At 47.1% G+C, this 11,791-nt stretch overlaps 1 non-coding gene across 1 annotated transcript; it reads right to left on the bottom strand.

The window, feature by feature from the left end:
- Nucleotides 1–1,914: 1,914 nt before the first annotated feature.
- Nucleotides 1,915–2,081, bottom strand: LOC135043495 (U1 spliceosomal RNA). Its single transcript, XR_010236347.1, has one exon. It is a non-coding gene; the product is annotated as a U1 spliceosomal RNA (small nuclear RNA).
- Between the last annotated feature and the right edge of the window lie 9,710 nt (nucleotides 2,082–11,791).

Here is an 11,791-nt window from a genome sequence, read left to right as displayed (position 1 = left end):
TTGACCACGCTGAAATTGCAGTCTCAGCGCAGTTCAGCGTGATCATAAAAAATGGGTTAGCCTCCTGTTGGTGCAGACTGTATGTGTGCGCAGGAAGCCGCCACCATTTTTGTGATCGCAGCTGCTGCATGTGATGTCATGCAGCAGCTCTGACCACGCCTCATGTTTCTCCGTTGCCGACCCCATTTTGTAGCCCTGCCCATGCACCGCTCCATCTCCGACTTGGAAATGGATTGTTGCTGACCCCCCCCCCAGCACCGATTGACAGTCAGAAGCGATCGCATTATCTGCGGGGTGCCGCAGAAAATGCAGGCGCATGCGTATGCTCTTAGCAATTTTTGCAGTTGGATTGCTTATTGCGATTGCAATCCAACCTGAATCAGGCTCTATTACCTATCACAATGCACTGCGGGTAGTACAAAATGGGGTTAATATAAGAGAAAACCCCCCCAGAGCTGTGCTCCTTAACTGTCCCTGGTGGCTAGTGGAGCGGCTGCCCAGTAATCAGTGTCCACGCCAGTGCGCACATGGCCCACCCCCTACAGCCACGCTGGATCACGGTATAGTGTGGGCACAGAAGTCCCTTACCTCCCTTTCATCAGCGGCCTCGTGATCCCGGAGGGCGGTGTGTGTGTGACTGACCTTAAGAAGAAACCGGAGCCTCCGCTGCAGTGACCCAGCAACCAGGGCACGGGAGTATACTGCGCCGCTGGGAGTGATGGAGCTGCTGTAAAGATGTCTATTAGACCTAACCTGCTGCAGCCCTTGTAGATTCTTATAAAAAAAAGTTCTTCTTTTCTTGTCAAAATTAATAGCTAAGAATAGGCTGCCTGAGGCAGCCCCCTGTTAAGTGGCCTGCTACTGAAGGCACCAACTACAAACTGAGCTCCCTGTTCATGGAAGCGAGGTTATAGAGCAGGGGGTGCTGAGCATCTTGGGAACAGTCAAAAGCTTTGAGCCTGTTGGTGCCTCAGATCAAGATCCTACTCTACACCCCAATGTGAATCCTTGTGGAGTCCAGTGTACCCCACAGAAGAAATGAATGTGTCACACCCATTGGCAGCAACATTAGAATAGCTGCTGATGGGCACAATTGAGAAAGGAAGGGGGGAAAACATTTGAATCCAGCACATATATGTAATTTGAATATGTCATTTGTACCTTCCTACTTTAAAATGTAATGGATGAACCTCACCCTGTGAGAACTATCTTCATGATCAAGAGATCTCATACGCAAGAAAAGCATGTATTGGGATAGGGCTGTGGAGGGCGGCTGCTCGAGCACACCCCCGTCAAGTTAAGGAGATTCAACTGAGGAAGCACAAGGGAACTCTTGTCTGGGGACAACAACTGCAGGGAGACCACATCTTTTCAGATGAAAATGAGAGGGCGGAAGGCTGCCTAATACTGAAGCACCCTCAAACATCAAACCATATGCAACAACTAGTACAAGCATTCCTGGGGAAAGGGCTGCAGCAGACGGATTTGCATACGGTGATGTCATCCAAGCAGTGGGCCAAAGTTGGCTGGAACCCTCATCTGCATATGAAAAGAGAAAAGGGGCGCTTGGATGACCCCTAGTTCGCATTGAACACCCCCCACCCTCCTTTGGTGTGGGGCTCATGTTGGCCATGCCTCAGCCCCTGAAGCATTCAAGCTGATTTCTTGCAGCAGCTGGGCACTGTAACAGCTCCAGAGCTGCTCTGTAAGGCAAATAAAAGGGTGTGGGCCCTGCAACACCACCTGTAGTTCGCATTGTGCGTTGGAAGGCACAAAGTAAGCAGACGGGAGAAGTCAGGATAGTGCGCAAGGGCATAGAAGGGAGGGGCTCAAGAAAAGAGAAGTGGAAACAGACAGCAAACTAGGCTGGAGAGAGACCTGAGACAATGAGATCTAAATTATACCAGAGCCAACCAGGGGAAAGCACAAATGCAGCCCCCCCCCCCTACCACAAATTATGCAGTCGAGATTCCCACATTTGGGGAAATCACAGAGGTCAGCATACCCAGAATGCAATGAATGAACCTCACCCTGGGAAAACAATCTTCATGACCATGGTATCACCTAAGCAAAATAAGTATGATTTGAGATAGGGCTGGGGAGGGCCGCTGCTCAGGCACACCTCCGTCAAGTAAAGGAGATTCAACTGAGGCAGCACAAGGGAACTCTCATCTGGGGACAACAACTGCAGGGAGAACACATTTTCAGACGAATGTGTGAGGGCAGAAGGCTGCCTAATACTGAAGCACCCCCCAAACAACAAACCAAATGCAACAACTAGTGCAAGCATTCCTGGGGGAAGGCCTGCAGCAGATGGATTCGCATATGGTGATGTCATCCAAGCAATGGGTATAGTTGGCTGCAACCCTCGACTGCATATGAAAAGAGAAAATGGTCACGCAGGGCATGGCGGCCTTTGTGGGGTTGCGCTTGGATGACCCCTAGATCACTTTATACACCCCCATCAGTGTGGGGCTCATGTTGGCCATGCCCCAGCCCCTGAAGCATTCAAGCTGATTTCTTGCAGCAGCTGGACCCAGTAACAGCTCCAGAGTTGCTCTACAAGACAAGTAAAAGGGTGTGAGCCATGCAGCAGCACCTGTAGTTTGCATACACACATATATAGGACAGCATCTCTTATATGCCCCAGGGGCAATAAAATAGTATCCTTATCTAGGGTATCCGTCCATGCCGGTACAGCACTACACATACACACCCAGGCCGACGCAATTGCCGGTCTGAGTAAGGTACCTGAATGTGTATAAATGGACTTCAGGGTAATCTCCTGTTTGCGGTCAGCAGACTCTTTGAGGGTAGCCGTATCCTGGGACGGGAGGGCTAACTTCTTGGATAAGCGTGTTAATGCTTTGTCCACCCAAGGGGAGGATTCCCATCGTAACCTATCCGTTGATGGGAAAGGATACGCCATAAGAATCCTTTTGGAAATCTGCAGGAGATTCCCAAGCTTTTTCACATAACTCGTTCAGCTCGTGTGAGGGGAAAAGGTTACCTCAGGCTTCTTTCCCTTGTACATATGTACCCTCTTGTCAGGGATAGGGGGCTCCTCTGTGATGTGCAAAACATCTTTTATTGCCATAATCATATATCAAATGTATTTTGCCAATTTTGGCTGTAACTTTGCATCATCGTAATCGACACTGGAGTCAGAATCCGTGTCGGTATCTGTGTCAACAATCTGGATAGTGGGCACTTATGAGACCCTGACAGTCCCTGCGACATAGGATCAGGCATGGGTTGAGACCCTGACTGTCCCAAAGCTTCAGCCTTGTGTAATCTTTTGTGCAATGAGTTTACACTAGCATTTAAAACATTCCACATATCCATCCAATCAGGTGTCGGCGGAGACACCACATTCATTTGCTCCCGCTCCTCTCTAATATAGCCTTCTTCCTCAGACATGTCGACACACGCGTACCGACACACCACACACACAGGGAATGCTTTTACTGAAGACATTTCCCCCACAAGGCCCTTTGGCAGAGCTGGCCCTAACCAATATGATGCCCTAGGCAAGATTTTGCCTGGTGCCCCCTAGCACCACCGCTGGTTCCGCCTCTGACCTTGCACCTCTTTCCCAGCACCATCAACCCTCACCCATAACAGTACTTATTTTGGTGTTTGTACCCCCTATATTTTAAACAGGAACAGTTCGCACATTTGGCGCACAGTCCAAAAAGGGGTGTGTTTTTGCTGGCAATGGGCATGTCCACACAATAGTACCCCCAATTAAAATTCCGCCACACAGTACTGCAATTTTATTCACATTTGATCACGCGATAGTGTCCATAATTCACATTACATCCCACAGTAGTATCACTTTACCTTATAAACGTTACTTCTCACAGTAGTGCTCCTTATTCACATTACATCACACTGAATTGCTCCTTATTTACATTACACCACACCCTATTGCTCTTTATTCACATTAGACGACACAGTAAATGCCCTTTCTATACGCAACGCTACATATTAGAGCACCTTATACACATAATGCCACACATTAGTAATGCATTTATACACATAATTCCACACAGTAATGCCCCTTACACATATGAGACACATCATTAATGTCCTTATAAACATAATGCGTCTTACACATTATGACAACCTTTATTAATGCCCTTTTACACATAATGGCCCTCATTCCGAGTTGTTAGCTCGCAAGCTGCTTTTAGCAGCATTGCACACGTTAAGCCGCCGCCTACTGGGAGTGAATCTTAGCTTATCAAAATTGCGAACGAAAGATTAGCAGAATTGCGAATAGACACTTCTCAGCAGTTTCTGAGTAGCTCCAGACTTACTCGACAACTGTGATCAGTTCAGTCAGTTTCGTTCCTGGTTTGACGTCACAAACACACCCAGCGTTCGCCCAGACACTCCCACGTTTCTTCAGACATTCCCGCGTTTTACCCAGAAATGGCAGCGTTTTTTCACACACACCCATAAAACGGCCAGTTTCCGCCCAGAAACACCCACTTCCTGTCATTCACACTACGATCAGCAGAACAAAGAAAAAACCTCGTAATGCTGTGAGTAAAATACCTAACTGCATAGCAAATTTACTTTGCGCAGTCGCAGAGCGAACATTGCGCATGCGCAATTAGCGGAAAATCACTGCGATGCGAAGAAAATTACCGAGCGAACAACTCGGAATGACCACCCTTGCGCATGCGCAATTAGCGGAAAATCGCTGCGATGCGAAGAAAATTACAGAGCGAACAACTCGGAATGACCACCAATGTCCCTTACACATATGCCGCACATTATTAATGCCCTTATACACATAATGACACACATAGTGCCCCTTACACATATGTTGCACATTATTAATGCATTTTTACATGACACACATAATGCTCCTTACTCATATTCCGAACACTACTGCACAATCAACCCACTCACATGCACACAGCACTCACACTGCCACTAACACTGTGACCTCTGCCTCTGCTTGGATACAGATGTGTCCTCATAAATCTTGCCTCAATGCTAACGTTGGGGCACCTTTTTTTTATTAAAATGCATCTTATTTGCATTGCTATGTTGTTAGGATGCACACGCAGCTTCTGCTGATTAAAATGATATGCAGCACGCCTATATACTGTGTGAGACTGTGGCTGTATCTGCATATGAAATGCTACACACAGAATATAGGCATGCCGCATATCATTTTAATCAGCAGAAGTTGCTGATGCCCCTAGGCATATCAAATGCCCTAGGCAATTGCCTAGTTTGCCTATGCCTATGGCCGGCTCTGCCCTTTGGAGAGACAGAGAGAGAGTATGCCAGCACATACCCCAGCGCTATATAACCCAGGAATAGCACAGTAACTTAATGTTTGCACAGTAGCGCTGCTGTATGTAATTTGCGCCAAATTATGTGCCCCCCCCCTCTCTTTTCAACCCTCTTGTCTACCGTGGTATAAGCAGGGGAGAGTCCGGGGAGCTTCCTCTCAGCGGTGCTGTGGAGAAAAAATGGCGCTGGTGAGTGCTGAGGGAGAAGCCCCGCCCCCTCGGCGGCGGGCTTCTGTCCCGCTTAAACTGTACAATTGGCGGGGGCTCATACATATATACAGTGCCCAGCTGTATATATGTTATATTTCTGCCAAAAAGAGGTTTATATTGCAGCCCAGGGCGCCCCCCCTGCGCCCTGCACCCTTACAGTGACCGGAGTATGTGAGGTGTATGGGAGCAATGGCGCACAGCTGCAGTGCTGTGCGTTACCTCAATGAAGATCATGAAGTCCTCTGCCGCCTCTGAAGTCTTCTTTTCTTCTCATACTCACCCGGCTTCTATCTTCCGGCTCTGCGAGGGGGACGGCGGCGCGGCTCTGGGACGGACGGCGAGGGTGAGATCCTGCGTACCAATCCCTTTGGAGCTAATCCCTTTGGAGCTAATGGTGTCCAGTAGCTTAAGAAGCAGGACCTTGCAACTCGGAGAGTAGGGCTGCTTCTCTCCCCTCAGTCCCTCGATGCAGGGAGTCTGTTGCCAGCAGTGCTCCCTGAAAATTAAAAACCTAACAAAATACTTTCTGTCAGAAAGCTCAGGAGAGCTCCTGAAAAGCACCCAGTCTCCACTGGGCACAGTATCAAACTGAGGTATGGAGGAGGGGCATAGAGGGAGGAGCCAGTGCACACCCAGAACTAAAGTCTTTCTTAAAGTGCCCATGTCTCCTGCGGAGCCGTCTATCCCCATGGTCCTTACGGAGTCCCCAGCATCCTCTAGGACGTTAGAGAAAATAGGATTTTAATACCTACCAGTAAATCCTTTTCTCTTAGTCCGTAGAGGATGCTGGGCACCCGTCCCAGTGCGTACTGTGTCTGCAGTTATTAAATGGCCCTTAACCCCAGAACATTTATGTGGAGACAACTTTCCCGACTTGACCATCTTCCTTGGACGTTTTCCCCCTGTGTGACTGCTCCCCAGCCTCGGAGGGTTGCATCCATGGTCCCTAGGATCCAGTCCTGGATCCCGAACCTTCGCCCCTCTAGGAGGTGAGAACTGTGCAGCCACCAATGGAGTGAGATTCTGGTCTTGGAAGACAGGATTATCCTCCGGTGCGTGTGTAGGTGGGATACGGACCACTTGTCCAACAGGTCCAACTGGAACACTCTGGCATGGAACCAGCCAAACTGAATGGGCTCGTAGGCCGCAACCATCTTACCCAGCAACCAAATGCATTGATGGATTAACACTCTTGCTGGTTTCAGAATTTGTTTGACCAGACTCTGGATCTCCAGAGCCTTTCCACTGGAAGAAAACCTCTTCTGTGTCCAGTATCACTCCCAAAAACAACAACCGCGTCATTGGGACCAACTGCGATTTTGGCATGTTTAGGAGCCAACTATGTTGTTGAAGAACTGTCAGGGAGAGTGCAATGTTTTGCACTAACTGGTCCCTGGATTTCGCCTTTATCAAAAGATCATCCAAGTAAGGGATAATTGTTATTCCTTGCTTGCGATCAAATGAAGGACACTAGAATGAAAATTTTAAAGCCTCCTGTTAGTGCTTCATCTACACCAGGCATTCCCAACCGCGGTCCTCAAGGCACACCAACAGTGCAGGTTTTAGTGATATCCAGGCTTGAACACAGGTGACTTAATTAGTACCTTAGTTATTTTGATTTAACCATCTGTGCTGGAGCCTGGATATCACTAAAACCTGCACTGTTGGTGTGCCTTGAGGACCGTGGTTGGGAATGCCTGATCTACACGGTATAGCCCTGAATTTTCCAATGCGTAGCTCTTTGCAAAAGAGAGATATTGGCAAGGAAAAACTGTCTTGTACCATTGGATTTTTCTCCCAAACGAAGGACACTAGAATGAAAATTTTAAAGCCTCCTGTTAGTTCTTCATCTACATGGTATAGCCCTGAATTTTCCAATGCGTAGCTCTTTGCAAAAGAGAGATATTGGCAATGAAAAGCTGTCTTGTACCTTTGCATTTTTCTCCCAAACGAAGGACACTAGAAATAAAATTGTAAAGCCTCCTGTTAGGCCATCATCTACACGGCATAGCCCTGAATTTTCCAATGCGCAGCTCTTTGCAAAAGAGAGATATTGGCAAAGAAAAGCTGTCTTGTACCTTTGCATTTTTCTCCCAAACGAAGGACACTAGAAAGAAAATTTTAAAACCTCCTGTTAGGCCATCATCTACACGGCATAGCCCTGAATTTTCCAATGCGCAGCTCTTTGCAAAAGAGAGATATTGGCAAGGAAAAGCTGTCTTGTACCTTTGCATTTTTCTCCCAAACGAAGGACACTAGAAAATTTTTTTTAAAGCCTCCTGTTAGGCCATCATCTACACGGCATAGCCCTGAATTTTCCAATGCGCAGCTCTTTGCAAAAGAGAGATATTGGCAAGGAAAAGCTGTCTTGTACCTTTGCATTTTTCTCCCAAACGAAGGACACTAGAAAGAAAATTTTAAAGCCTCCTGTTAGGCCATCATCTACACGGCATAGCCCTGAATTTTCCAATGCGCAGCTCTTTGCAAAAGAGAGATATTGGCAAGGAAAAGCTGTCTTGTACCTTTGCATTTTTCTCCCAAACGAAGGACACTAGAAAGAAAATTTTAAAGCCTCCTGTTAGGCCATCATCTACACGGCATAGCCCTGAATTTTCCAATGCGCAGCTCTTTGCAAAAGAGAGATATTGGCAAGGAAAGGCTGTCTTGTACCTTTGCATTTTTCTCCCAAACGAAGGACACTAGAAAGAAAATTTTAAAGCCTCCTGTTAGGCCATCATCTACACGGCATAGCCCTGAATTTTCCAATGCGCAGCTCTTTGCAAAAGAGAGATATTGGCAAAGAAAAGCTGTCTTGTACCTTTGCATTTTTCTCCCAAACGAAGGACACTAGAAAGAAAATTTTAAAACCTCCTGTTAGGCCATCATCTACACGGCATAGCCCTGAATTTTCCAATGCGCAGCTCTTTGCAAAAGAGAGATATTGGCAAGGAAAAGCTGTCTTGTACCTTTGCATTTTTCTCCCAAACGAAGGACACTAGAAAATTTTTTTTAAAGCCTCCTGTTAGGCCATCATCTACACGGCATAGCCCTGAATTTTCCAATGCGCAGCTCTTTGCAAAAGAGAGATATTGGCTAGGAAAAGCTGTCTTGTACCTTTGCATTTTTCTCCCAAACGAAGGACACTAGAAAGAAAATTTTAAAGCCTCCTGTTAGGCCATCATCTACACGGCATAGCCCTGAATTTTCCAATGCGCAGCTCTTTGCAAAAGAGAGATATTGGCAAGGAAAAGCTGTCTTGTACCTTTGCATTTTTCTCCCAAACGAAGGACACTAGAAAGAAAATTTTAAAGCCTCCTGTTAGGCCATCATCTACACGGCATAGCCCTGAATTTTCCAATGCGCAGCTCTTTGCAAAAGAGAGATATTGGCAAGGAAAAGCTGTCTTGTACCTTTGCATTTTTCTCCCAAACGAAGGACACTAGAAAGAAAATTTTAAAGCCTCCTGTTAGGCCATCATCTACACGGCATAGCCCTGAATTTTCCAATGCGCAGCTCTTTGCAAAAGAGAGATATTGGCAAGGAAAAGCTGTCTTGTACCTTTGCATTTTTCTCCCAAACGAAGGACACTAGAAAGAAAATTTTAAAGCCTCCTGTTAGGCCATCATCTACACGGCATAGCCCTGAATTTTCCAATGCGCAGCTCTTTGCAAAAGAGAGATATTGGCAAGGAAAAACTGTCTTGTACCTTTGCATTTTTCTCCCAAACGAAGGACACTAGAAAGAAAATTTTAAAGCCTCCTGTTAGGCCATCATCTACACGGCATAGCCCTGAATTTTCCAATGCGCAGCTCTTTGCAAAAGAGAGATATTGGCAAGGAAAAGCTGTCATGTACCTTTGCATTTTTCTCCCAAACGAAGGACACTAGAAAGAAAATTTTAAAGCCTCCTGTTAGGCCATCATCTACACGGCATAGCCCATAATTTTCCAATGCGCAGTTCTTTGCAAAAGAGAGATATTGGCAAGGAAAAGCTGTCTTGTACCTTTGCATTTTTCTCCCAAACGAAGGACACTAGAAAGAAAATTTTAAAGCCTCCTGTTAGGCCATCATCTACACGGTATAGCCCTGAATTTTCCAATGAGCATCTTTGTGCAAAAGAGAGATATTGGCAAGGAAAAGCTGTCTTGTACCATTGGATTTTTCTCCCATACGAAGGACACTAGAATGAAAATTTTAAAGCCTCCTGTTAGTGCTTCATCTACACGGTATAGCCCTGAATTTTCCAATGCGTAGCTCTTTGCAAAAGAGAGATATTGGCAAGGAAAAGCTGTCTTGTACCTTTGCATTTTTCTCCCAAACGAAGGACACTAGAAAGAAAATTTTAAAGCCTCCTGTTAGGCCATCATCTACACGGTATAGCCCTGAATTTTCCAATGAGCATCTTTGTGCAAAAGAGAGATATTGGCAAGGAAAAGCTGTCTTGTACCATTGGATTTTTCTCCCATACGAAGGACACTAGAATGAAAATTTTAAAGCCTCCTGTTAGTGCTTCATCTACACGGTATAGCCCTGAATTTTCCAATGCGTAGCTCTTTGCAAAAGAGAGATATTGGCAAGGAAAAGCTGTCTTGTACCTTTGCATTTTTCTCCCAAACGAAGGACACTAGAAAGAAAATTTTAAAGCCTCCTGTTAGGACATCATCTACACGGCATAGCCCTGAATTTTCCAATGCGCAGCTCTTTGCAAAAGAGAGATATTGGCAAGGAAAAGCTGTCTTGTACCGCACTCAAGGGCCCACAGCCGCCGGCATTACAATGAGTCACAATGACTCATTGTATCATGCCGCAGCCGCACACCAGCGCTCCCGTCGGGTCTGCGTCCTGCGACTCCCGCCGCCCGCCCGTCGTAACGAACAGATCAGGCCAGGGCACTACGGGCAGCAGCCGCAGCACCAGACACGCTGCCGCCTCTGTAACACACGAAGAGGGAGGAGGGTCGCTTGGAGATGAGAGGAGCAGCGGCACGGGGGGGAGGAGGAGGAGACGGGAGGTGAAGGAAGGAGCCGCAGCAGCGCTTTGTTACTGGTGGAGGCGCTGCTGCTGCTGCCCCTCTGCTTCACTATAGGCTGTCTTCCGAGAACAGCCTATAGTGAAGCAGAGGGGCAGCAGCAGCAGCGCCTCCACCAATAACACAGCGCTGCTGCGGCTCCCTCCTCCACCTCCCTTCTCCTCCTTCTCTACTGCCCGGGAATCGTCAAGGTGCACGAGGAGCCTGAGCCAGCGGAGAGGGTAAGTATAATTCTTCTTTCTTTCTTTCTTTCTTTCTTTCTTTCTTTCTTTCTTCTCTTTCTTTCTTGGGACTGCCTGCCGCTATGTGTAAAAAGGGGGAATCTGCCTGCCGCTATGTGTAAAAAGGGGGAATCTGCCTGCCGCTATGTGTAAAAAGGGGGAATCTGCCTGCAGCTATGTGTAAAAGGGGGGAATCTGCCTGCAGCTATGTGTTAAAAGGGGGAATCTGCCTGCAGCTATGTGTAAAAAGGGGGACTGCCTGCCGCAATGTGTAAAAAGGGGGAATCTGCCTGCCGCTATGTGTAAAAAGGGGGAATCTGCCTGCAGCTATGTGTAAAAAGGGGGACTGCCTGCCGCAATGTGTAAAAAGGGGGAATCTGCCTGCCGCAATGTGTAAAAAGGGGGAAGCTGCTTGCCGCAATGTGTAAAAAGGGGGAATCTGCTTGCCGCAATGTGTAACAAGGGGGAATCTGCCTGCCGTAATGTGTAACAAGGGGGATGCTGTCTGCCGTAATGTGTAACAAGGGCACGCTGTCTGCCATAATGTGTAACAAGGGCAAGCTGTCTGCTGTAATGTGTAACAAGGGCAAGCTGTCTGCTGTAATGTGTAAAAAGTGTACGATGTCTGCCATTATGTGTAACAAGGGCAGGCTGACTGCTGTTATGTGAAAAAAGTGTACGCTGTCTGCCGCTATGTTTAACAAGGGCAGGCTGTCTGCCGTTATGTGTAAAAAGTGTACGCTGTCTGCCGCTATGTTTAACAAGGGCAGGCTGTCTGCCGTTATGTGAAAAAAATGTACGCTGTCTGCCGCTATGTGTAACAAGGGCACGCTGTCTGCCGTTGTGTAAAAAAGGGGGATGCTGTCTGCCGTAATGTGTAAAAAGGGGACGCTGTCTGCTGTAATGTGTAAAAAGAGGACGCTGTCTGCTGTAATGTGTAAAAAGAGGAATCTGTCCGCCATAAGGTGTAAAAGGGTCTCTACCTGGTGTAGTGGTGCTACTGTGCGGCGTAATTTG

The sequence above is a fragment of the Pseudophryne corroboree genome, unplaced genomic scaffold, assembly GCF_028390025.1.
Source record: "Pseudophryne corroboree isolate aPseCor3 unplaced genomic scaffold, aPseCor3.hap2 scaffold_866, whole genome shotgun sequence".
Taxonomy (NCBI): Eukaryota; Metazoa; Chordata; class Amphibia; order Anura; family Myobatrachidae; genus Pseudophryne; species Pseudophryne corroboree.
This window is presented reverse-complemented; position numbering and strand designations above follow the sequence as displayed.